General features: G+C 45.2%; 1 protein-coding gene across 4 annotated transcripts in view; it reads left to right on the top strand.

The window, feature by feature from the left end:
* Positions 1 to 27,715, top strand: part of ST6GAL1 (ST6 beta-galactoside alpha-2,6-sialyltransferase 1) — a 124,323-nt gene that overhangs the window by 54,399 nt on the left and 42,209 nt on the right. The window contains exon 5 of one of the 4 annotated variants that reach the window (XR_010024639.1): positions 4,782 to 7,151. The exons of the other annotated variants lie outside the window; for them this stretch is intronic. The gene's annotated coding sequence lies outside the window, so the exon portion shown is untranslated. Of the gene's footprint in view, positions 1 to 4,781; positions 7,152 to 27,715 lie in introns of those variants that run through there. 4 annotated transcript variants of the gene reach the window in all.

Raw genomic sequence — 27,715 nt, forward strand, 5'->3', positions numbered from 1 at the left:
CTGGTCCAATCCATAATCCAAACTCACTGGCCTACCTGGATAGACTGCAGGCAGCTCCTAATGATTCTATTCAATTTAGAAGAGTGGTGCTGAATCAGCCAGGTGGCTGTAAAATGGCTCCAAGATCATGCCCCAGCTGGGACACTAAATGCCCAAGCATACACCCAGACCCATTTCCCTGATGAGGATCCACAATGGGACCCTAACATAGATCAGGGCCTACGAATCCTGGAACAATACCAAGAGGCTCTCCTGGCAAGCTTAAAAGGAGGGGAAAAGCCGACCAACATTAGCAAGATATCTGAGGTCCTCCAAAAGGTAGATGAAAGCCCCAGTCAGTCCTATGAAAGGCTCTGTGAGGCATTCCACTTTTACAGGCCCTTTGATCCTGAACAGCCCGAGAACCAGAGGATGGTCAATGCTGCTTTTGTGTGACAGGCACAGGGAGATATCCACCAGAAACTATAAAAACTGGAAGGATTTGCTGGCATGAATGTTACTCAACTCCTAGAAATTGCAGCCAATGTTTTCATCAACCAGGACCAAGAGGCCTGCTGTAAGGCAGACAAGAAAATGAAAAGGTTGACCTCCTAGCTGCCACACTGGTCAAAAAATCAGGATCCCCAAAAGGTCCCCAGGGCTGGGGCTGAAGGCCAACCAGAGGACAACCATAGGGCATACCCAGTCCCAGACCACCCTTGAGGCCCAACAAATGTGCCTACTTCCATGAAGATGGACATTGGAAAAATGAGTGTCCCCAATGCCTAACCACCACTAAATGCCAATTCCAGCCCCTGAAAAGGGGACAGGCCTTCCAAGGATACCAAAACCCAGACAAACCAGCCACCAAGGCACCCCAGCAAGATTTCATTGGCTTGGCTGGACTTGAACAATATGAAAGTGAATAGGACTGACTGGGCTCCCTTCCCCTGGGCCCCTAGGAGCCCTTGGTCCAAATGATGGTAGGGGGCCAACCCATAAACTTCATGGTGGATACTGGAGCCAAACATTCGGTAGTCATATGGCCTATTGGACCTTTCTCTCAGAAACAGACTAGCATAGTCACGGCCACAGGGAGCTGACAGAAACATACCTTCTTACAGCCCAGGAGATGCAACATAGGAAAAAGAGAGATCATCCACGAGTTTCTCTACCTACCTGACTGTCCAATACCCCTACTTGGATGAGATCTACTAAGTAAGTTACAGGCCCAAATAACCATCTCAAAGACTGGAGAAGTATCTCTAACTCTGGGAGATTCAGAAGCTCAGATTCTGTCCCTCACTGCCCCACAGGGGGAAGAATGAGGGTTGCTTAGCCTAGAGGCCACAACACCAACATTGCTGGAGCTTCCCTTCTGAGTGCCTGGAGTCTAGGCTGAAGACAACCCACCAGGTCTGGCCGAGGACAATTTTCCGAATCCTGGTGGAACTGAAACCAGGAGCAGCACCAGTCTGATAAAAACAATACTAAATCCCCTGACAGACTCAGCAAAGAGTACAAAAACATCTAGACAGACTCCTCAAGTATGGTCTCCTAAGGCCATGCCAGTCCTCCTGGAACACACCCCTACAGCAAGTTCAAAAGCTGGGACCAATGAATTTTGACCAGTACAAGACCTCAGGGCAGTCAGTCAAGCAACCATCCCCTTGCACCCTGCCGTTTCTAATCCATACATGCTTTTGAGCTTAATCCCTGCTGATGCCACTTACTTCACCTGTCTAGACCTTAAAGATGCCTTTTTCTGCATTAGACTGGCCCACCCAAAGTCAATTCATCTTTGCTTTCCAATGGGACAGTCCTGAAGGAACCCAAGGACAATGAACTTGGACACGGTTGCCTTAGGGATTTAAGAACTCCCCAACCATTTTTGGCACGAGCCTGGCTTCCAGCCTACAGGCTTTCCAAGTCAAACAAAGTGGATGTATTCTGCCCCAATATGTTGATGACCTGTTACTGGCAGGGAAAACCCACTAAGAATGTGTGAAAGTGACTGAACTCCTCCTCAACTTACTTTGGGAAAAAGGATATAAAGTATCTGAGAAAAAGGCCCAAATGTGCCACAAAAAAGTCAAATATTTGGGGTTCCATATCGCCCAATGACAACACCAACTGGGACCAGAGCATAAACAGGCTGTATGTTCCATCCCAACACCCGACACATGAAGACAGGTTTGTGAGTTCCTAGGGGCAGTGGGATTCTGCAGGATCTGTACCCCCAACTTTGCAGTACTGGCCAAACTTCTATATGAAGCAACCAAAGGTGGGGTAAAAGAACCCCTAATCTGGGAAACAGCTCAACAAAAGGCCTTCATGGACATAAAAAGGGCACTTCTAAGTGCTCCAGGACTGGAACTGCCTGACTTAGAAAAACCCTTCTTTCTATACATCCATGAAATACAGGGTACTGTAGTGAGAGTTCTAACCCAGCTTCTGGGATCCTGGCACTGCCTAGTGGCATACCTTTCAGAACAGCTGGACACAATGGCCTGAGGTTGGCTGCCCTGCCTCTGAGAAGTAGCAGCCATGGCCCTTCTAGTTGCTGAAGCTGACAAGTTAACCCTGGGACAAGAAACTACCATGCGGGTGCCCCATGCTGTCCTCACCCTGTTGGATTCTAAAGGACATTACGGGCTCACCAATGCCCAAATAACTAAATATCAAGGAATGTTATGTGGAAATCCTTACATCCATCTGGAAACAGTTCAAACTCTCAATCCTACTACGCTGTTGCCACTCGGACCTGGAGCCCCAGATCATGATTTCATAGAAGTGCTAAATGAAGTGTTCTCCAGCCGACTGGACCTCAAAGATCAGCCTCTCCCAGACCCTGATGTTGAATACTAAACAGATGGGAGCAGCTCTGTCATCAACGGCCAACACCAGACAGGGTATGCCATGGTCACTCTTGACTCCACCATCTAAGCCAAAGTCTTGCCTATTGGGACCTCAGCTCAGAAAGCTGAATTAATCACCTTCACCTGTGCCTTGCAGCTGGCAGCTGGAACTAAAGTTAACATTTACAGACTCCAAGTCTGCCTTTACTCCACGCACACAGAGCCTTATGTAAGGAACAGGGCTTAATCACCTCGACAGGCGAAAATACAAAATACCAAGAAAAGGTCCTAGAGCTCCTAGAAGCAGTTTGGGCTCCCAAAAAGGTGGGGTCATACACTATAATGGCCACCAAAAGGGCTATAGTCCCCAGGCCAAAGGAAACCACAAGGCAGACCTAGCAGCCAAGTTAGCCCCCATGGGCCTGCCTCCCACATCAGGAAGCCAACAAGAATTAATGACCTCCCTGCTCCCAGCCTCTCTGCCCAGCTGGACCCCTACTTACATGTCCCAGGAGGTAACCTGGCTCAAAACAGAAAACAGAACACTTCCCCTGGAAGGATGGTGGAAACTCCCTGACGGACGGGTTGTCATCCCTAGTACCCTGGCCCCAATCGTAGTTAAACAGTTCCATGAAGATTCCCATTTTGGACAAACAGCCATCCAAAACCACTTTGGGCCACTACTTCCATATTCTGCATCTTGACAGTTTGACCTGGACCATCTGCTCGTGATGTGCTATGTGTGCACACAACCACCCCAAGTCACACTTGAGTGTCCCTCTGGGAATCCAGGCCATGGGTGCAACTCCTTTCAAAAATCTTGAAGTGGACTTCACCAAAGTGTCCCAGTCTCAAGGCTATAAGTATCTCCTCATTTTGCTGTGCACCTATTCCAGTTGGGTTTTCCTACCCGAACTGAAAAGGCCCATGAAGTGGCCCTAGTACTCCTGCAAGAAATCATCCCATCGTTTTGACTGCCTCTGGTCATTGGATCCAACAATGGACCAGTGCTTGTAGGTAAAATTCTTCAACTGATAGCCTGGATTTTAAAAATTACCTGGAAGCTACACACTGCTTATTGATCCCAAAGTTCAGAAATGGTCAAACACATGGACAGAACCATAAAAACTCACCTCAGGAAGTTATGCAAAGAAACTCAGTTCCACTGGAACAAGATCCTTCTCATGGTTTTGTTCCAGATCTAATCTAGGCCCACCAAGTGCATGGGCTTCTCCCCTTTTGAAATCCTGTACAGAAGGCCTCCCCGTCTTGTCAAGAGTATTCAAGGTAATCAGATGGAGGTCGGACGTGTAACTTTACAACAACTCCTAGCTCTAGGAAAAACCATGCAGGCCATTCACCAGTGGGTAGGAGAATGACTCCCAATTAGCCTTAACCCCTCTGTACACCTCTACAGGCCTGGAACCTCCATTTGGGTAAAGGAATGGAATGTTCAGCCACTCAAACTGTATTAGTCCATTTTTGTTGCTTATCACAAAGTACACTGAACTGGGTGATTTGTAAAGAAAATGAAATTTATTGCTTACAATTTCTGAGGCTGAGAAGTCCAAAGTCCATGTGCTGGTGGTGACAGTGACCCAAGGGTCTCACATTGCAAGATGGTGGAGGCAGAGAGGGAGAAAAAGACAGACTCTCCTCTTCTTTTAAAGCCCTCAGAACCATGCCCTTGACCATCATTTTTAATCAATTCACTACTGCACAGTCCTACACCCCAATCACCTCTTCAAGGCCCCCCCGCCTACAATTACCATAATAGGATTTCCCACCCTCTTTACAGTCACAGTGGGAGCTAAGTTCTTAATACATTAAACTTGGGAGACACAACTCAAGCTTTAATAAGTTTTGGGGGGGCATAATTCAATCCACTACACAAACTCCTACAGAGGAGACATTTTACTGTTCTGTTTTCTATCCCTACTACAGTCAAGGTAGCTGAGGTCACTCCATGGATACATCACAGCAGACTCAAACCAGCCATGACTGCTTGAGACTGCATTCCTCACCCCACTTCACGCTACAAGCTGACTCTCTGGAAACAAGGACCTGGACCTGCCTTGGAAACCCCAGACATCAGCCCTGCTCTAGTCACTCCAGGGGCTGACTAGTCTATGTATGGCAGAAGCCGGAGGATCTCCAGACAAGAAATAAAAATTATCACTCCTGCTGAAGTTGCTGGACCTTTTCTGGGACTGATGATACTCTTCGTTTTACTTTTCAGTTGTATGTATCACATCATCTCTTATCCTTGTTAACTAACTTGGAGACCCCTAGGCAGACTGTAACTTTCACAGGTCAGATCCCCTGTGATAGCATTGGACTGCTACACCTCCACCGCCTGATGTTGACCGTTGAGGTCTCTCTCACAGACTCCACTAGGCTGGGGAAATGGCCCTCACCTGGTCCACCACTTAACTTTTTGGAACTTTTAGGTAGTGATGAATGGGTACCTATATGTAAAAGGCAGGAAGGCTGAGAGCACTGCCTGCTGTCTGATGGAATTGGAGTCCAGGCTACCCAAGGGTCAAATAGAGTTTTTTCTGCTCTGAAAACCCACAACCTGACCAAACATGAGAACAACTCCTGGTACCCACTACTCAGTCTTCCCCCAGGGCTCCTCCTCTCATAGGTCTATCCCTCTGTCTCTACAACAGACTCAGAGCTTCCCTCCAGGACACACCCACAGTCAGCCAGAACCTGTTCATACACCTGGGAGAAAGCATAGTCTAGACCCTAAATGTGTCAAACTGTTGGATATGTGGGGGGCCCCTGATGAGTGAAAACTGGCCATGGAGGGGATCTAGCCTGGTAGTTCCTGAAATCCTCCTATGGAATGGGACCATAGTCCCATGGGACTCTGGCCCCCCTTGCAGCTGGGTCCTGTCCTCAGAGGTCATTGGACAAAATTGCCTAAGTAGACAGGGCCAAAGTTTCACCCAATGGGTTGGAAAAACCTTTTGCCAACAGGTGTACTCCATAAATAAAACTTCCTATACCTGGTGGCCTAACACCACTACTCATTACTGGGCCTGACCCCAGACTAGTGAGATGGCCCATAACCACTCCTGCACACCAAACCCTGATTACTCCCAGCTAGTAAATTGTACAGGATCTTGGCCCTTCCAGGGGATTCCAAAAATCAGCCAATACTGGAAAAATTTAAACTCTACAGACCTGAAAATTTGGGGAGCACCTGAAGGGCTCTTCTGGATCTGTGGAAGGAGGGCTTATACCCATCTCCCCCGCAACTGGAGTGGATGTTGTTCTCTAGGAATTATCCAACCAGGTTTCTTCCTGTTGCCCCAGAACTGAGGCCCACAATCGGGAATCCCCCTATACAATGACCTGAGGTCCAAATGGTCCCTTAAATTGGCAGAAAAACAAACCTGGGGAAAAGATGAATGGCCACCTCAATGTACCTGGGCTCAGGATGGTAGCTGGGGACACTGAACACCCATCTATATGTTAAACCCCATCATTAGACTCCAAGCAGTTTTAGAAATAATTACCAATGAAACTGCCATGGCTCCAGAACTCCTGGCTGACCAACAATCCTGAATGAGAAGAGCCATCTATCAAAATTGGTTGGCATTAGACTACCTCCTAGCAGAAGGAAGAGGGGTCTGTGGAAAATTTAACTCTTCAGACTGCTGTTCACAGATAGGTGACAACCAAAAAGCAATCACTGACATAACCACAAAAATAAGAAAATTGGCTCATGTCCTTGTACAAAATAGTCAGTTTAGGAAACCCAGGAAACCTCTTCAGAGGCTGGTTCAACATGTTTGGAGAGCTCAGAACCCTTGTTATTATGGTTCTTTTCCTTATGGGTACTTGTCTTATCCTCCCTTGCCTGTTACCTGTAATAATACTCCCAGCCACATCCTCCCTGGAGGCCATAGTAGAACAAAAAAACCATAGTCAAAATTTCTCATTATGGCAGTACCAACCCCTAAGCCAAGAGCCAATGGAAGGTGATGCTGTTTGACCAGACCATCTAAGGCCTTGGTCAAGCATCAAAGGGGGGAATGAGGCAGAAAAAAAAAACCCTCCTGTTTTTGTGTGACTAGGAAACCGGTTGATGTAACCCAAAGACAGGCTTGCAACATGGAAAGTACCCACTGCTGCTTACCGAACACCTCACACTTGCCCTAATAAGGAGACACTCGTTATCTTCCCAAACCAGGAAATTGAACTATATAAAAGAAACAGCCCCGCTGTGCTGGGGGCTTAGCCTTTGTGACAAGAGTCTGCTGAGCTGGTGCCAGCATCAATAAAGTCTGCTTCCTGCCTCAAGCCTTGGTGTCCTGCCATTACTTTCGAGTTTGCCGTAACATGCTGTAACAAAATATTAAAATCTTTATGAATGAAGTGACATGATGTTCAGGATTTGTTTCAAAGTAATCCAGGGGTACAGAGGTAGGTAGGAGTATAAACAAAATAAGATTGGCCATGAGTTGATAATTATTAAGTCTGGGTCATGGGTCCATGGGGATTTATTATCTGACAACCATCTATATCCATCTTTCTGGTTATCTGTTTGAGACAAAAGTTTTGTGAAACACTACTTGCCCTTATATGCAATGAAATCTGATATTTTAAAATCTATTTTATTCTAATTTTAAAAAGCTGGTCATGATCTGAACTGATTTTGAGACTCACTAATGTAACACTACATCTTTTGAAAAGCTGGTGTAGTGAGGGAGAGAAGGACCCGTAAAATAAGTGATTCAGATCCACCAGAAAGTGATACTAGTGTGTGTACAGAGGGTTGTGGGAGCACAAAGGAGGGAGGGACTGACCAATGGGAAAGACTCACAGAAATCCTTGCATAGTTTGCATGGAAGAGGAGGCATATGCATCTTTGGCAGGGTGGTGGGGAGAGATTTGAGCTCAAGGATGAGGGAAGTGGTGTAGGTGGGAAATGGTGAGATGGGATGGGCCAACCTTAGTTCAGTATGTCTGGAATGTGAGGGCTGTTGGGGAGTGGCAGAAGATGAGGTTACAGTTAGCAGCAGCAGCAAAAATCACAAAAGGTCCAAATGAAACAGCTTAAGGAATTTGAATTTTATTCTGTGTTTCAGGGAGCCACTGAAGAGAAAACAGAAGCTAGGTTCCATTTGCCTTTTACAAAGGTCACTGTGTCAGCTCTGTGTAATAGATCAGTCTACCTATGCAGTCATGATTTAGAACAGAAAACCCAGTCCCAAAGGAGAACCTGTATGGAAGCTAGATCTTCTAACAAACCTCATGCAGTTATCCTTCCGCTCTCCCATATGGCCTCTCAGAAAATCCACACAGATACACAAATTGGGGTTTTTCAAGTATTTGCCAAAACAAAAACTACAGTCATTTTTTCAGGGTATAGGCAGAGGTGAAAGTAGAGCCAACTCGCTGTCTATTCTTTACCTCTTTTCCTCCACAGCCCTCCCTCATCTGCAGAGTAAAGCTATGATAACTTGTGAGAGCCTGACAGTAGTCACTTAACATTTACAACATGGCATTTTTCTAGGTGCTTTACAATAGTTAACTAATTTAATCTTCATAACAGTTCTATGTGGTAAGTATTATTTCCATTTCATAGATGTGGAAATTGAGGTACATAGAAGTAAGTGACTTGCCTAAGGTGAAACTTCCAGCAATTAGCAGAGCTTGGATTTAGGTAGTCTAGCTTCAAAGTCTACTCTCTTATCCACCATTATGCTTTTTGATCAAGTGTGATTTCATTGCACTCATGTTCTTGAATTCAGATGTTTGAACCAATGATAGTTAATGAAGAATTTGGCTTTAAGCTTGATTCTCAATATTGCCAAATCTGAATATTTCCTAATCAGAAGAAAATTTTTCTAGCTGGGAGAAAAATAATGGCTTCTTGGAAGGAAGTGGTATTTTGATGGAGCTTTGTGAAATTTGGGTAAGTAAAAATTACTGAGAAGGAAGAATTGGTAGTACCAGCCACAATAAAGTAATCCAGCTCTACAAGTGTTTACAACTAAAAACTAGATAGAATGTAAAAAGCAACTATATGAGAACTCTGAAAAATAATAGCAGGCAGATAGGGTACTGGAGTCAAAACTTGAACAAAGACCTGTAATGGCCCTTGTCATGTGGAAGTGCGTGATAGTGTGTGAGGCAAAAACTCTGAGATGACACCATCTTTCCAGCCAAAGGATCCCGGAAAAGGAGCCACTGGAAGCCAGAGACTTTGAGGAAATCTCTGAAAGGAGAGAGCTGGGAAGAGAGATCCAGTAATTCTGTTTATGGACTGACATAAGTCATAGACCATGAGCCACAGTATGAGGTGTACAACCATGGAACAGATATGAAGAGGTGCAGCAGAGGTTTTGAGAACTCACCTGTGGTGTCAACCACTACCCAAGTCCCAGACAAACCCTTGAGTAGCAAATGTGACAGGCAGATCCAAAAGACATAGCAGAGGCTTTGAAAATTGAACTAATATCAGAGCTAACACTTACAAAAGGTGAAACAGAACTTTCAGTCTGAGCCTAAGTGTGTTAATTGCCTACTAAAACAAATTTTAAAAAATCATTTTCCAGAGGACTTTAACAAGATCCAGCATCTCATAACATAATATGCAAAAGTCCAGGATACAATTCAGATTTACTCAATATAAAAAGAACTAGGAAAACCCAAACAGTTCTCAAGGGAAAAGACAATCAACCAGGGCTGACCATGAGATGACTCAGATGGTGGAATTATCAAAGACTTAAAGTAGTTATTGTAATCATTCTTCACTCTTGAAATTAATGGAAAGAGAAGTTCTCAACAGAGAAACAGAAACTATACAAAATAAGTACATAGAAATTTTAGAACTGAAAGGATGATTTCTGAAGTAATAAATTCACTGGATAGTTTCAGTGGCAGAATAGAGATGACAGAGAAAAAGTCAGTGAACTTGAGGGTAGATTAATAGAAATTATACACTATAAAAAAAACAAGAAAAAAATTGGGAAAAAATGAATACTGTCTTGGGGTACTGTGAGACAATATAAAAAAGTTGAAAATTCATGTTACTGGAGTCCCATCCCAGAAGATGAAGAGAAATATATTGATACAGAAAAAATACTTGAAAAAATGTTCCAAATTTAGAGAAAGACATAAACTTGCAAATGGAAGAATCTTGGTAATCTCAAACAGGATAAACTCAATGAAAACTACTCAGCCACTTTATAATAAAACTTCTGAAAACTAATGATAAAAAATTATCAAGCTCATCCAGGGAAATATACTTTACACAGAAGGGAAACCTATTCACACGACTGCAGATTTCTCATCCAAAACCATGGAGGCCAAAAACAGTGGAACAACATCTTTAAAGTGCTAGAAGAAAAAGATTGTCAACCCAGAAGTTTATATTTAGAAAAAATATCCTTTGGGAGTGAAGGCAAAATAAAGATATTTTCAGATGAAGGAAAACCAGGAAACTTCACTTTCAGCCAATTTGCTCTTAAAGAAATACTAATGGAAATTTTTCAGTCTGAAAGGAAGCAATATGAGAGGAAAAGTTTGAACCTGAGGAACAAAAGGAGAACAGGAGAAATAATATTTGATATAGTTCCCTTAGTAAAAATATACACACAAGAATACAAAGATAAACCAAAATCACCTCTCATCCTGTGACACAAGAGTAACTACAGACTACTGCCAAAATCTTGGATATATTTCTTTCAAGTTGTTTTTCTCTGAATAAGCATTTCTCTCTTGATTTGTTTCTTGATTTCTTTTTTTCCTGATCTCTTTTTTTCTTTCCTCCCATCCATCTCTTTCTCTCTTCCTTTTTTTTTCCAACTAAGATTATACAGTGTACAGTTTCATAATATTCTTTATCAATTTGGTGAGTTGGCTGGAAAATGAATCAGACTGGTCCCTTGTGCCACCACTATGGGTAGGGCTGGCCACTGGAACAGTGATGCCACAGAGGAAGGAGGAGGTGCCACCTGGCCAGTTTGCTGGGACCTCAGAGGATGGGACCTTACTGATCCTGGGGAGCACCTGTCTGACTGGACTGTAAGGAGGGAAGGACAAGTCAGACCCCCTTGGCATTCAGGACAGGTAGGCACCCTAATCCTCAAGTTCTGTTCAGGCCCACCTCTGGGTGAAAGGGGAGCTTGATTACCTCCCAAGAAGGGTTCCTCTAAGGGCCCCTCTGGGGACATCCATCTGGGTAATGGTCTTCATACTGAGGTCCATCGATGCAGGACCCTGCCACAGGGTCCATCTGGTTTGGGATCTTGTTGCAAGAGCTCTCTCTTTTCTTGGACGTCATCCATCTGGGTAACTTAGATCAGGACTCGGGGAGAGAAAGGTACCTTAACATCTGTGTGAGTATGAGTGAATTTGAAATATTTGTGGCACCAAGTGACAAACATGGTGTCTGAGTGGGTCCTAGCCTTCAGTTTCATGGCCATGTCATATGCATACCAGTGATTTCAGTCTGAAAATAGACTGATCCAGGCCTGGGGTTTATATGGGTACACCTTAAGCCAAGATGGGCCCAACAGTCCCCATGAGGGGCATGGCCAGGCAGACATCTGTGTGGTCTTCCTACTCCAGAAGAAGGGGGCCTCCCTTCCTTTGTTTGTCTTGTGCCACCAGCACAAGGTGGGACTGGGAGGAAGAGCCACATACCTTGGTAAAATTATTCCCAAATCTTAGATGGACAGGGGTCGTTCCCCCGACACAAAAAAGACTGCTAGGTGCCTGATTAATGTGTAAGAGAAAATTTTGTCCCCATGCCCTTGGTTGCAAATTTTTCAAAGAGATAGTATGGCATTTCTGCTGCCTCAAACTAAGTTCCTTCTTTTGGTCTTCTTTTACTCACCTGCCAACTGTCTCTTTTGCCAGGACCCAGGGTCAGAGGATCCAGGACCAAGGGTCAGAGGACTTAGGTCAAGGGGGAATTTCCAAAAAGTGGTTCTGAGGCTGGCTCACAGACCCTTACTGGGTCCACCTGCTCTGCCACAAACCTGCTATACTTTCCTCTTACTACATTAGTGGTGGGTCAGAGGGGTGGTGGATCTTGGCAACACTGTAAGCCACTTAAATAAAACCCAGGGACAGACAGGACTCCCTCTCTTGCAGGATCTTGCAGTCTAAGCCCTCCTACAAGGTCCCAAATCCCACAATTACGTGGGAGTTGCACTGTTTCCTAGAGTGGAGACATCAATGATACCTAGGTCATAAGCAGCTGAAACTGCCTGAAAACCATGGGGAAAAGTCAGTTAAAGCCCACCATCATTGAATGTATGCTATAACACTTTTCAAAGGGGTACTCTGGGGAATATGGAGTCAAAATGACCCCAGGAAAGCTGTGGACCCTATGTAAGGTAGTATAGCCCAGTTTCAGTGTGGGATGGCCCTCAGAGGGGATGATAAACCTCCCAAAGGTCTGGGCAGTTTATTAAATCATTACTGGGAAGCTGGGCCATCTCTGACCAATTCCCATACATTGATTCCTGGTTAACTGTAGCCATGACTTTGCCACCATGGGTTTGGTTCTGTGTTCATAAGGGAAAGAGTAAGGTCCTCATCTCATGACCAATGTGAAAGTCAGAGGGCAGACAAGAAGAAATAAAAAGGCCTATATATCAGAGACCCCCAGAAGAAGAGCTTCTGCCACCACCATATGCTGACCCTGTGGGGGCTCAAGTCTTGGGGCTTCACTTGCCAGATAGCCCCCTGGCTTCAGTCCCATCAGCCCCACCAGCATCACCACTGGAGAGTCCAGAAAGTCCTGAACCAGTGGGGTGCCAACTCTGCTCAGCCTAGCAGGTCATGGCACTTCAGATGCCTCTGTGGGAAGCTTGTGACCCCCAGAAGACTAACCAAGATGGCACTGTGCAGCTGGGTCACCCCCTCTTTTCCTACCAATCCTTCACAACTACAGATCTTTAAAACTGGAAGCACCACACTCCTGCATATTCAGAGAAGCCTCAGGTACTCATCAACCTCCTGGAATCAATCTTTCTCACTCTCCAGCCCACCTGAGAAGACTGTCACCAGTTACTCTTCACTTTAGTACAGAAGAAAGGTGACACATTCTGACTAGAGCCAGGCAATGGTTGCAGCAACAAGTACCTGGAGCCATGATGGATCCTGAAGCTTGGGCAAGAGATGCAGCACCAGATGCTGCCCCAGATTGGGACTTCAGTGAAGAAGAGGGGAGAGACCAGCTCTGCTGATACCAGGATGCACTCCTTCAAGGGTAAGAGTGGGGGCCAGGAAGCCTACCAATATGTCCAAAACAACCACTATAACCCAAAAGCCCAACAAGCTGCCTGCAGAGTTCTATGAGAGGTTATGTGAGGCCTTCCAAATCTACATGCCATTTGATCTTGAAGTGACTGAAAATTAATGAGTGGTCAATGCAGACTTTGTGGCCTAGTCCTACACTGACATCTACTGCATGCTTCAAAAGCTGGAAGGCTTTGCTGGAATGAATGCTTTGCAGCTCCTAGAGGTGGCCAACAAAATGTTTGTCAACCAAGACTGAGAGGCCCAGAAGGAGGCAGATGAATGCCCAAGGCAAAAGGCAGCACTCCTGCAAATGGAGCTCAACCCAGACCAGAGTTCTACACTGAAGAAAAAAGAGGAACCCCCACCAAGGAGAATGGGTGCCCCTAAAGCCTAATCAGTGTGCATTTTGCAAACAGCTGGACCATTGGAAAAATGAATGTCCTAAAAGGGGGGGAAAAATCCAAAACCGCAAGACAAGACACACGCTGGAAGAAGGAAATACAAATCTGAACTGGTGAGACAAGAGGTCCAGGACCTCATTAGCTTTGTGGGGCTGGACTCAGACTAGGAAAGACTGGGCTCTCTGTTCTGATCCCCCAGGAGCCTGTGGTCAAGATGGTGGTAGGGGACTGACCTGTGACTTTTATGGTGGACACTGGGACAGAACATTCTATAGTCGCTAGCCCAGTGGCCCCATTCTCAGGGAGAAAGGTTACCATTGTTGGTCCTACAGGGATACAAGCAGTCTGGCCTTTCTGCAAGGCCTGAACCTGCCACCTCAGGGGTCACAGGGTGACCCACAAATTCCTGTAATTCCCTGACTGTCTGTTACCCATGCTAGGAAAGAATTTGCTAAGAAATCTAGGGGCAAAAGTAACCTTTACACCCAGAGAGACAGCTTGTTTGTTCTGCATAATCAGGAAACTCTAATGATGGCTGTAATGGTGCCTAGGGAAGGAGAATGGTGCTTATACACCAAGGTTGTAGAAGATTCAAATGCAGAACCACCAGAGCTCTTAAGAGACCACTTCTTTAAAGACTTTCTGTCAGTCTGAGCAGTATTGTGACCCCTGGGTATGGCAAAGAACCATGCCCTGATAATAGCAGAGCTACAGCTAGGAGACACACCAGTCAGAGTAAAACAATACCCAGTCCCAAGGGAAGCTTAACTGGGAATTCAGGAACATGTCCACCAGTTGCAAAAAGCAGGAATCTTGGTGGAATGCCAATTGCCCTGGAACACACTGCTCCTGCCAGTGGAAAGGGGTACTGTCCAGTCTGGAACCTTCGAGCCATAAACAAGGCAGCTATCACCCCCCCCCCACCCCACAGTGCCCAATCCTTACACACTCCTAAGTTTGCTCTCTGTAGAAGCTAAATGGTTCTCTTGCCTCGATCTCAAGGATGCCTTCTACCTCTGACTGGCACCTAAAAGTCAGCCACTATTTGCCTTTGAATGGGAAAACCCCCACACAGGAAGATTCAATTGACCTGGACTAGGCTACTGTGAGGATTCAAAAACTCACCTATGCTCTTTGGAGAGATGCTAACTTCAGACTTAGCTGTCTTTCCAGGGGACAAGTTAAATTGCACCCTGCTTCAGTATGTGGATGACATCCTCCTAGCTAGCCCGTCATGAGAAAACTGCTAGGAAGGAACAAGAACCCTATTAAGTTTGCTTTCCAATTTAGGATACTAGGTGTCATGGGAAAAGGCACAGATATGTCAACAGAAAGTCAGGTACCTAGGGTACCACAGCTCTGAAGGATGCCGCTCACTGGGAATAGAAAGGAAATGAGCTGTTTGTGCCATACCCTGACCAGACACCAAGAGAAAGGTCCGAGAGTTCCTTGGAGGTGCTGGGTTCTGTCAAATTTGGATACCCGGATACTCGGAAAAAGCTAAGCCCTTATACGAAGCAATCAAGGGAGCTGAAAAAAATCCTCTAACATGAGGCCTAGAACAAGAGCATGCATTTTCAGAAATTAAAACCCTGCTAACCCAGGCTCCTGCCATTGGAATTCCAGATATAACTTGGGACTTCAACCTCTTTGTACATGAAAGAGATCATGTGGCTGTGGGACTCCTCATTCAGACTATAGGGCCTTGGCAGAGACCGGTAACATAGTTATCCAAACAATTAGATACCATGGTAGCTGGTTGGCCACTCTGCCTGCAAGCCCTGGCTGCCACTGTCACCCTATTCCAAGAGGCAGACAAATTTACTTTAGGACAAAACACCAATGGAAAGGTCCCACATGCAGTGACTGCCCTGATGAATAGTCAGGGGTACAAATGGCTGATCAACTCCAGGATGACTCATTATCAGGGGCTCCTTTGTGAAAACCCCCAGATGTGACTTGAGGCAGTGCAGACTCTGAATCTGGCTACACTCCAGCCTGCTGAGTCTGGCTCCTCAGACCATGACTGTGAGGAACTGATAGATGAAATATACTCCAGCAGGCCTGATTTGATGGACCTGCCTTTGATCTGGACATTCAAGTGTTCACAGGTGGGAGCAGTTACATCCAGGGGGGAAGAGCCAGATATGTGGTAACAACTCAAAAAGAGATAATAAAGACAGAGCCCCTACCTCAGGGTTGGCCAGCCCAATGGGCAGAGCTAAGGGCACTCATTCAGGCACTTAGACTCTCAAAAGGAAAGCTAGTCAGCATTTATGCTGACTCTAAATATGCCTTTGCCACCTTGCATGTCCATGGGGCCCTATACAAAGAAAGAAGCCTACTAATTACAGGAGGAAAGACAAAAACAGAGAAGAAATTCTTCAGCTTCTTGAAGAAGTTTAGGACCCCACCCAAGTGGCCGTTATCCACTGCAAAGGCCATCAGAAGGGCTCTGATACGATTAGCAAAGGAAATCAACTGGTCGACCAGACAACTAAGAAAGCAGCCACCCAGCCAGAGCCACCCAAGAGTCTGGAGAAAGTCACCAAAGTCATGCTGGTGCCAGAGACAGCACAACAGATAAAGTATACAAAAGAGGAGGCTCAATGGGCAGAAGAGGAATGTGGGATCAAGACTCCTGAAGGATGGTGGAAGCTCCCATACCACTTACTGATGGTTCCTCAGTGATTAGCCCACCGCCTGGTTCTGGAGTATTGTGAACTGACACATCGGGGAAAAACAGCTCTGGAAACCATACTGAGTTGCTATTATTTCATCCCAAAGTTAGTCTCTCTTTGTGCCCATGTCAGCTTGCGATGCCCGATCTGCATCCAAAACAATGCTAAGCAAGGACCCTAACTGAGCCCTGGAGTCTAGCCAGTTGGGACATTACCCTTCGAGGACCTGGTATTGGGCTTTAATGAAGTAAAGCCTAGCAAAGTCTATAAATACTTGCTGGTGATGATATGTACCTTCACTGGATGGACTGAGGCATTGCCCACATGGTCTGGTCAAGCCCGAGAGGTCACAAAGGCCCTTTTAAGAGAAGTGGTCCCTAGATATGGGATCTCTTTAACCACAGAATCTGATAATGGACCAGCTATTATTGCAGAAATTGTCCAAGGACTGGCCAAAATGCTGGGGATAAAATAGAAACTTCATATAGCACACAGGCTGCAAAGTTCAGGGAAAGTGGAGCACATGAATCAGACCCTAAAAACCACATTGGCTAAGTTCTGTCAGAAGACAGGACTCCCCTGGGTAGATGTGCTTTCCTTAGCCTTGTTGCAGGTTCACTGCATGATGGGACTGACAGGATATTCCCCTTTTGAGATTATATATGGAAGGCCACCCCCAGTTATAGCTAAATTGCAGGGGGACTCCCACCAGCTGGGAGAGATAGAAATGTCACAATATTTGCAGTCATTGGTCAAACCTTTAAACAAATAACTAGGACAGTTTTAGAATGAGCTCCTATCCCTTTAGGAAGCTGGGCCCATCAGTTTTAGCCTGCTGGCTTAGTGTGGATAAAGAACTGGAAAAAGATTTCATTAAAGCCAACCTGGGCGGGGCCATGTGTAATTGTACTAACTACCCCCACTGCAGTTAACGTTGCAGGACTGACTCCCTGGACCCACCATACACGGATGAAGCAGGTAGCCCCCTCAGATGACACCACCTCATGGTCTCTGAAGGCTGATCCCTCCAGTCCACTCAAGGTTTGGTTCCAGAAATGTTCCCTCAGTAATTGTCACCGTCCTGCTCTGGCCACACCAGAAGCTGACTGGTCTATGCACGGCTGAAGCCTGAGGATCTAGAAGCCCTGCTTCAGTCACTCTGGAGGCTGACTGATCCATGCATGGCTGAAACCTGAGGATTTTGCCATCGTGGGACATGATAAGTATTTGTCATTCCTTGCCATCAGTTTGTATTATACTGCTTCTTTTGATATTTTCTGTATTCTTGACAGCAGTCACCCAGAGGGATTGGAATAACATAGAAAAATTTAGCTTGGCATTCCTTTACGTTCTGCTAACAGGATGCTTCTTAGCCATTTTTTGGTGGCAATGTGTGTTTTCAAAACTCGGGAAGCTGCATCCATTCACCCCAATTGTCCATATGTCTCCTGAGTTATTGTTGGCCCAAACCCCTGCTGGAGATGAAAAACGACATCTGTTAAGGACCTGATAAAAAACTTTATTGGACTTGTACTAACAAAGGCCACTGATACTGTTGGGACAGGACAATTCCTGGGGGTGGGTATTAGGGCCCAGTTAGCCTGATCAGAATGAAAGGGCCTAATGAAATTTTAATCTGGAGGCTTCAATCACTGAACAACAGCTCAGACATTAGTCACAACAAATCAGACGTTAGCCAAGTGCTAAATGTTGTCCACCACTTCCTGAATATCTCTAACCCCACTTTAGCAAGAGATTGTTGGCTCTGCTTGCCTGAGAAGGCCTGGCATATTGCCATCCCAGTAATTGACTTTAATAACTCTAAGGGAGACCCAAGTCAGTTTGACCCAGCATGAGAGCCTAGGTTGACAGGTATAGACATGCCACTCAAGGCCCCATGATGCATGCATAGCCAAGGAAAAACCCTTGAGGTGGGCAACCTAACAGGAACAATATGACAATATCATCAGCATCGCTATTTCTGGATACTCTGGACTTTGGTGCAGACCCCAAGTAGGATCCTTCCTTGTGTGTGGAAATTATGCCTACTAATGTCTCCCTGAAGACTGGGCAGGAGTCTGTACATTAGCCTCCATCATCCCTCAGGCAGATTTTGTTCCTGGAAACCAGTCCGAAATAGTACCCCTAGGGGCACACATCAGAACAAAACGAGCAATCCAGGTCATTCCTTTGTTAATTGGCCTAGGGATAACTGCCAGAGTAGGGGAAGGAATTGGAGGGATAGTCCCCTCTGCGACTTCCTATCATAAACTGATGAAAGATTTCAACTATGACATGGAACAAGTAGCCACCTCCCTGGCAGCATTGCAAAATCAGGCAGACTCCCTTGCAGAAGTGGTCCTCCAAAACAGGTGAGGGATAGATTTACTTAGTGCAGAAAAAGGGGGAGTCTGTTTATTCCTCAGAGAGGAATGCTGCTTCTATGCCAACAGATCAGGGAAAGTAAAGAACATGGTTCAGCAACTGAAAGAGCGCTTAGCTAAAAGAAGGGAGGAATTAGAAAGATCTTGGTTTTCTTGGACAGACACCTGGAAATGGTTATCTTGGCTTTTGCCATTTGCTGGACCGATGATAATGATATTCTTAGTCCTCCTGTTTGCCCCATGTATTTTAAATTGCATTGTCAAGTTTGTTGCAGACCACTTGCAATCAATCAAATTACAGATGGTCCTGTCACCTCTGGAATACCCTTACATGCATGCCATTAAGGGATGGAAAATCTGAAGGTGATGCTCACTCCAAAGTTTAGAAGGAGCATCAAAGGTGGGAATGTTGGGTGGTCTGAAGGAAAATTTTAGCTAAGGCCCCAGAAGGGTACCCACACTTCCTGCTTCGGGACAGACACTTGCTTAAGTCCCTAGTTGGTGCAACTTGTTTAACCCTAACTGCACTTCCTGCTTCTGTTCAGCTGCTTGCCCAAGTCCCCAGTCTATGTGACTCTGCCTGGACACAGGCAGGGCCAATAAAAGGCTTGTATGCCTGCCTAAGAATAGGATAAAACTGCAACCCTCCCTGCACTCAGGTTCCCAGGATTTAGAACAAGAGTTTGCCTGGGTCCCGCTAGTGTATTAAACTTCCTGACTCTACAACTCTCTGAGTGTCTGAAGTTTCCTTGCCGAGTTTGTTCCATAAAAAATTCACATTATATTGAAAACATTTTCTTATTGCATTAAAAAATCTTAATAAATTTTTTAAAATTTAGGTTTAGTAACAGTATTGTAGCTAGATTTTTAAAAAAACACACACTGACATATTTATGGATGCAATGATATGATGTCTGGAATTTGCTCAAAGTTCCCAGGAGTGGGTAGATATTGGTGAAATGAAGTTGGCCATGAATAGGTGATTGTTGATGTGGAGTAATAGGGACATGGTGGTTCATTATACTACTCTATAGTTTTCTATATGTGTGCAGTTTTTCATTAAAAAACTTTGAGAAATCTTCATAAATTTGATTTTAATTGTTTAATCATATCCCATCCTGTGGACATCCCATAACATATTTAACTCTCCTTTTGTTGGGAATTGAGCTTGCTTCAGGTTATGCATGGGCTGAGATAAAAGTATGGTCTTTGACAGCTTCTCTGATTATTTCTTTTTTGGAAATGTAATTACTGGGTTAAAAGAGAATGGACATTTTTAATGCTTTGATACATTTTATCAAACCATAACTCAGAAGAGATGTTCCATGTTCCACACAAGAGGTATATGACAGTGCCCTTGTCAGCTTGATTATAATTTTTAGTCTATTAATTTGGTGGAAGAAAGTGTATCTTATTATTTTAATGTGCATTTCTTTAATTTCCAGTGACATTGAACCCCCGGCCTGTCACTAAGTTGGCTCCTATACTTTTAGGAAGGGAGCAGGGGAGACGAGTGGAAGAAAAGGGATTTACTCTCTCCTCCCCATTTTTCACTTCAAAGATGAGAGGCAAACATAGACACACGACACAGGCAGCACTGGGTTCAAACCCTGCCTCTGCCACTGACCAGCTACTGATGTTGTGGAGCCTTGATCTCTGACCCTCAGAGTTTTCATTAAAGAAATAGGGCAGTCACACTGGCCTCCATGAGCTGTGATGTAATAGCGATTTACAGGGAAAAAGCCTGGTGCACAATGGTCAATCTGAAAATTGTAGCTTTTGTTGTCCTCGGAAAGCTGAGAGTCTCAGGATATAAAATGTCTCCTGCTGTCCTGCACAGAAGCAGCAAGGAGCTCAGAGCTGGGTTCCCCACACAGGGAAGGCCCCCCAGGGATTGCTACTGGTATTTGAGTCACTGTCTCTTCACCTTTCATTCTTTGTGACCTCCCTGCTCTGCAGTCTTTCGTTCACTGCTGGATACGGAGGCAGCTGTCACAGCCAGGAAATCCATCTTGGGCAGTTGGGTTCTCTTGGGGTTTTTATTGCTGGTGGTATTTATTTAATTCAGTAGAAATGCACCTTTTAGTACTTAGCTCAGAGGCTTGGGTTAAATTTCAGGTGTGTTTGTTTGACAGTGTCTTATCTTTGCCCTCTGGAGGAATATGATCTTTCCAGGGCAGCCCAGCCAGGATGGGGTCTCTGCCTCCATTCACTGCCCTCCCCTAAACCCCTCATCTTTTTTCTTCCCTCAGGCTATGTCCAGGTGCAGAACCCTAGATTGGACATTGTCTTGCTACACACATGCACCCCTTCAAGAAGGCTGAGAACAGTTGAAACAGAAAAAGAGCCTGTGGCCCTGAATAACTTGACTGTTCTCAAACCAAGAGAGAATCGGAAATGTTTTTTCTGTATTTACTGCATTTTGATTGGTGGGGGGAGAGTGGGCACCACGCAAGCAAGCCACCTGGGCCCAGCTCACAGGGGAGGTCAGGAGGCCCTGCAGCAGTCTCTCAGCTCTGAGTGTGGTGCTGCTCGCTGGGCACAGAAGTGTTTCTCCTGAAATCAAGATTGGGTGCCAGGCCTTGGTGCTGTCAGCCAGCCCTCAGTTTCTCTCTGGAACCACCTCACTGATATCCTGTTTTCTTCTCTGGGTATGTTCCAGTGCAAGAGGTCTAAGGATGGGGTTGGGAGGTGGAGTGAGTTTGGCCTATTTTCTAAACTGAGAGAAAATCCAGAGAAGAGTCAGCAGGCTTTTATTTATTGTGAGAAGCTGGGTCTACTGGCTTTTCCTGTCTAGGGCAGAGCCCCCTGCTCTGCGGAAATGAAAGCAGTCCTCCTCCAGTGGGCGTCTGCAGAGGCCTGCAGGACTGCACGCACTGAAGGAATTCAACAGTGTTAATGATCACTAAGAAATGATTCTTTTACCAGTTACAATTCACCTCAATTAATAATTGAGGAAGCTTTTAGTGTCTCCAGTGTTTCTTAACAGTGTTTCTTTTTCCTCTTTATTATGGGAGAGTACTTTATCTACAAGCATTATTTCCTATGGCTTTATAGAGTGGTGAAGTAACAACACTGTCTCGGAGAGATTTAAAATAACGAGCCCAATTTTAAAACTCCTTCCCATCTATTATTTCCCTTGTGCTTCACCACAACCCTGTGAAATAGGGATTATTAAAGCCCTTGGCTCATCAGGAAACAAAGACTGAGAGAGGAAAAGTGACTTTTCTAAGAACAGACAGTGATTTGGCTGGAGATTGTGCCCTGGTTTCAGGCTGCTTCTGTTAGTTCAGTCTTCACAGTAAGATCTTTTGTCTCTGGTTCTCTTGAGGGTCCCATATTCCTATTCTCTTTGCTGTGAAGCAGTGTTTGGAATAGTTAACACTAAAAATGGCAAATATTGGTTTGGTTGAGATGAACATCAAGGTCCTGTGTTTAGCCAAAGACTAATATTGATCCATGACATTCTTGGAAAGTTCATCTCATCCTGTAGAAATGAAGACCTCCACCCACCAGCAGCTAAGCCAGCCTCCTGTCCCTCCCCGCCACTTCCTGCCATGCCCAGGTTTACCAATTACCATTTATTAAGCACCTGCCATGAGCCACACACTACATGATCCTTACTTTTTTTTTTTAATCATAATAAAGTTTTAAGAAATGATCCTTCTAACCCTCACAGCGACCCTGTGAAGCAGGTGATTTTGCACACATTTTACAGATGAGGAAACTGAGACCCAGAGTGTTCATGTCATTTGCCTAAGTTTGGACAGTGGTTGAATAATAAGCTGGGATCCAAATCTAGATTTGTCTGACTCCAAAGCTTGGTTCAAGTGAGATTTAGTACCAGTCTTCCAAATTGGGCCTTGTCTGAGGGTCTCTCCCCATCTCAGTCTTGGTCCTGTTTCTTCAGCACAGGGGGCTGAACCTATGTTTGCCTGTGGGCTTTGAGTCAAATCTGAGTTGATTGAGATCCTGGCTCTGCTTCTTAATAGTGGGGTAATTGTGGGCAAACTCTGTAATCTCTCTGAACCTCCGTTTCTTCACTTATAAGATAAGGTCAACAATCACTTGCCATATGGGGTTGTTTTGAAGGTTAAAAAGGTGCTTGCCACAGTGCCGGGCATGCCATAGGTGTCTAAAGAGCAGTGACTATTATTTGTTTGTTGGTCACTTACTTTGGGGAGTAGAGAAGGGCACTGTGAGGCCAGTGGCAGCAGCATGCCACCCCTACTGCTGCTGAGCTCACATGGTATCCCTTCCCCACTGGCTCTTGCTTGTCTCCCTGCTCTGAAGCTTTTCATCTGCTCTCTACCACACACCTGAGGGATGTCAGCCCCTTCCACCTGTTCCTCACGATGCCACACAGTGAGGCTGTATGTTTACTTGTTCAGCTTCATCTCCTCCTGCTCAGTTTTGCACACCTCCTCTGGCTGGCTTGAAACTTTTGTTGTTCCCTGCTACCCACCTCCATGCCATTTCCCTCCCACTCCTATGTCTTTCCCTGGAGGGTTGAAATCTCCCCCTCCATGAAGCTTCTTTGATCTCAGGTTTGACCTCCTCCTGGGCTAAGGTTCTTAAGCACCTTCTTTGCAAGGAGAAAACATTCACTTATTTGGCACATGAAGCTGAGCCATAGGCACTGATCTAGGCCCTGGGAGCACAGAGATAACTAGAGATAACTGGATGGTTCCAGTGCTCACTGACTGCAGGAGAAATTGACAAAGTAAATAATGCATGAGGCATTTGGACCCCTGTCAGTTTCTCATTGTATCTGAGACTGTTAGCCTCTTGAGGGCAGGAGTAGTAACCATTTCTTCTGTGCCCACCAAGCTCGCAGTTACCAGCATCTTGGTTGAATTAATTGATCTGAATGGATGTGGTCAAAACAGGTAAGCTCACATCTCTGCCATTCCCAGGCCAGCACTGGTGGGCAGCTGAGGGGCAGCTCTCTCCCTTCGGCGGGCCTCTGTCTTCCTCTTCCCTGCATAAGTCAGCATGTAGGATTTAGAATGACTTTGGCTGTTGGGCTGTGGGGAGGGAAGCACAGACATCCCTGGGCAAGTTGTACAATCTCTCCCAGCTTCAGTTTCTTCATTTATAAAATGTTACATCAGCATGTCAGAATATTGATGTTCTTGAGAGATTTCTCAAGATCTTGAGAAGTCTCAAGTCAGCGTCCTCATCATCATGGCTACAATCTTATTTATTTTGTATGATAGCCCTAAGGTGAGGCATTTTGTTCTCGTTTGACAGATGAGGAAATTATGCATATGCTTCCGGAATACCTCATTTCCTCCATATATGTAATAAAATATAATTGAAAATTTAAATGATTTCTGTCCCTTATTTTTAATTCCATAAATATAGGGCTACAGGGATTTCTAAATCTGTTAAAAGTGTAAACTTAGCTTAACATGGACTAGCAGTTTGATTTCTCTGGGAACCACGATTCACAAATGGACAGTCATTTCTATCACTTCCTGATACATGGAGGGCAAAGAGTCCCCCGCATGCTGGGCCCTAGCTGTGGGGGGAGCTCTCACCTCTTGTCAACTCTCTATTGCACATATTTCATAATCACTCCTGAGCAAATTCAGACTGCTTCATGTCTAGGACCTTTGGAGTTGTTCTCAGGTAGTCAAAATCCCAAATGTTGATTCTGTAAACGCAAGGGTTGACTAATATCAACAGTGTTCTTGGGCTGCTGGAGGATTCAATGAGACTTATCAAGTGTCTAGCCACCTAAGTGTGCTTTGGGCTTGGGACCTTCCTCATCAACTGAAACCCTTTCTTCTGGGGTTAGGTGGGCTTGGCTGTGGCTGACAGAGACACAGGTGAGACCAGATGGTGATTTTAGTATAGGTGTTAAGAATGCAGTCTTTGGATTCATGGTTCTGTGTTCAAATATTGGCTCTGCCATTTAGTAGCACAAGTTGTTTAACCTCTTTGAGATTCAGCATCCTTGTCTGCAAAATGGAAAGGATAACATTGCCAACCTCAGAGGAGTGTCTGAGCATGAATGAACTGTTATATGTACAGGCTTAGCACAGTGCCTGGCATGTGGGAAACCCTCACAAAATGTCACGATGTCTTCCTTTTCTTCCTCTATCTCTGTACAGGGCCACACACCCAGAAGGTAATTCTTGTTTGCCTATGATTTCAGTTCATGTCTAAAGCCATTTTCTTATTTACATATTAACCACCTCCCACCCCCAACACATACCACAAGCCTGGGCAGTGGGTGCTGTCAGACACTCTATTCATTAGGTGCCACTTGTATACCCTGTGCTTGGCAGTGTTGAAAAGGAGACAGAGAAGGAGTGTTGACAATCTCTACCCCTTTAGGACCCAGTCTGATTGGAAGAATAAGATTCCCATATATGGCCCCTTGAGGAGCATGCAAGAAAGTGCTTGCTCATGCTGGAAGTCTACATGGGTTGAGGACTCCATGCTACAGAGTCTGGGAAACTTCCTCCAGGGATATGGTCTGGTGCTGGGTCTACTCTTGGTTCCCTGAAGTGAAGGGAGTGATGAGTGGTGGACGTTTGTGGTTGAGATTAACCGTTGAGTGCTGACATCTGTGGATCTGGCCCCTAAAAGCAAATGTCCAGATATGTTGGTCAACATGCTCCATTAAGCACCAAAAAAGTACAGATAGGACAGATATAAGATGTTCCCATCCTGTGTGATGGGAAGGGAAGCAAATGTGAAAACCCCCGGGGAACCAGCTCCTGCTTTCCAGGAGGGAATGGCATGGGCCAAGAGCAGAAGTCAAGCTCCAGCCCTTGTCTAGGACAGCTCAGAATGTAGCAGTCCCTTTTGCCCAAGAGATTAGCGTTTGGCCATGTTGCTGCCTCTGTCATCCATGAGCAGAGACAAGATCACAGTCTGGGGAGGAGAGAGAGGTGAAAGGTCCACCCTGATGCAGTGACCATTAGCCCTTTCTCTGGTAGTACTGACTTCGCTCTGGCCTACTAACAGATGTGAATTATTCATGGGAGACAGTGCCCCTTGGGTCCAGGAGCCCAGAGTTGATGACAGTTTGGCCTGAAATTCCTGGAGACCTGGATTGAAGCTGTGGCCCTGCCACTTAAAATGCTTGAACCATGCACTGACTCGTCAACTTTGTCTACCCCAGGCTGACGTGGCATTGCCCCTCCCCTCCCGGGAATGGCGTGGCCTCCCTTGCAATCTGCCCAAGGCCACCTTCATGAACTTTCACACCATACAAGACCTCTGTTGTTTATTGGTCTAGACCAATTAAATTAGAGTCTACTGTGGATAATATTGGGCATCTATATTTTAGAAATGCCTCCCGGGTGGTATCAATGCCAAAGCAAGATAAAAAAAAAAACAATGTTTAAATGGTTCCTTTCATCCACATCACTCATCTTCATGGCTGAGGGACTAGGGATTGTGGGGCAGAAGGAGGGTACACAGAAAGCTTTGCACCTCTGAGGACAGACCTGAAGAAACTTTTTCTCCTCTACTTTCTCTTCCCCTTTCTCTTTGCATGGTGGCTGCTTTGACCTTGGACTGGCCCTGGGAAAGATACAGTTTGCTAAGATGAGAGAAGTGAACAGTTGTCACCTTGGTGACTTCAGACACTGACCCTGACTCTTCCTGCCCTGACTGCTAGAACTACATGGAAGAGAACAGCCCCTGGGGTAATGCCCAGCTCTCACGTTCCTGGAGGAAATTACATTTAAGACAACATTAGCAGACATTATTGTTCTCACCAAAGGCATAGTTAAATTGGGGTTCAAAGAGAGATGCTTAGATCATCAGACCCTTGTTAGCAGGACTTAAGAGAAAATTCTTAATTTTTGGTATTTCAGTAGAAATCTTTCCCTTCTGTTTTATTGCCATTTGGCCCTCCCTCGCAATTCAGCATGTGAGCCTCATTACCCCACCCAGCTGTATGAGTTCCTTTCTTTGCTTATCACAGAAATACCCGAAACTGGGTAATCTGTAAAGAAGCAATATTTATTGCTTACAGTTTAGGAGGCTGGGAAGTCCAAAGTCCAAAGTCTTAACCCCCACTGTGACAGTGTAAGAGGGTAGGAAATCCTATTATGGTGATTGAACGGTGAGGCCTTGAAGAGGTGATTGCATTGTGAGGACCATGCCTAGCAAATGGATTAATAAGTTGATGGTTTAATTATGGTCATGGCTGTGGTTCTGAGGGCTTTAAAAGAAGGACTGAGGAGTTACCTCTCTCTCTGCTGTGCCATTCTCACCATATGACACCCTGCATTGCTGTATAGTCACTTCACCAGATGTGCTCCCTGGACCATGGACTTCCAGTCTCCTAAACTGTAAGCAATAAATACTGTTTCTTTACAGATTACTCAGTTTTGGGTATTTCTGTTACAAGCAACAGAAACGAACTAATACACTCTGGTTCAGCACTTTTAAGTTTCACATTCCATAAAACTTTGGGCATGAACAGAATGCAGCCAAGTTCCTTCTAAGTTCATAGCAAGGGTGATCTTTGGGCCAGTTTCCTATAAACTCCTTCTTAGTTCTATCTGAGACCTCCTTAGAATGGTCTTTACAGTCTATACTTCTATCAACATTTTGGTCACCGCCACTTAGCCAGTCTCTAAGACGTTCCAAACCTTCCGTGGTTTTCTTGTCTTCTAAACTCCCACTAGCAGTTAGGCTTTTCCTAGCCTGCTCCTTCAGATTCTTCTAGCCTCTTCCCAATGACCAGCTCCAAAGCGGCTCCCACATATTAAAGTATTTGTTATAAGCAAAACCCCAGTTCTCCTGTACCAATTTTCTATATTAGTCTGTTTCTGTTGCTTGTAACAAATACCTGAAACTGGGTAATTTTTAAAGAAACAATTTTTATTGTTTACCCTTTCAGAGACTGGAAAGTCTAAAGTCCAGGGAACACATCTGGTTAGGTGACTCTGTAGCAACAGAGGGTGTCACATAGTGAGAATGGCAAAGCAGAGAATTTCTCATTTGCTCTCCTTTAATAGCCATCCGAACCACACCCATGACCACCATTAAATCATCAACTTATTCATTATTTACTGGGGCATGGTCCTTACAATCTAATTACATCTTCAAGACCCGACCTTTCAATTACCCTAATAGGATTTCCTACCCTCTTAACACTGTCACAG

Source organism: Cynocephalus volans, chromosome 1, assembly GCF_027409185.1.
Source record: "Cynocephalus volans isolate mCynVol1 chromosome 1, mCynVol1.pri, whole genome shotgun sequence".
NCBI classification, from domain to species: domain Eukaryota; kingdom Metazoa; phylum Chordata; class Mammalia; order Dermoptera; family Cynocephalidae; genus Cynocephalus; species Cynocephalus volans.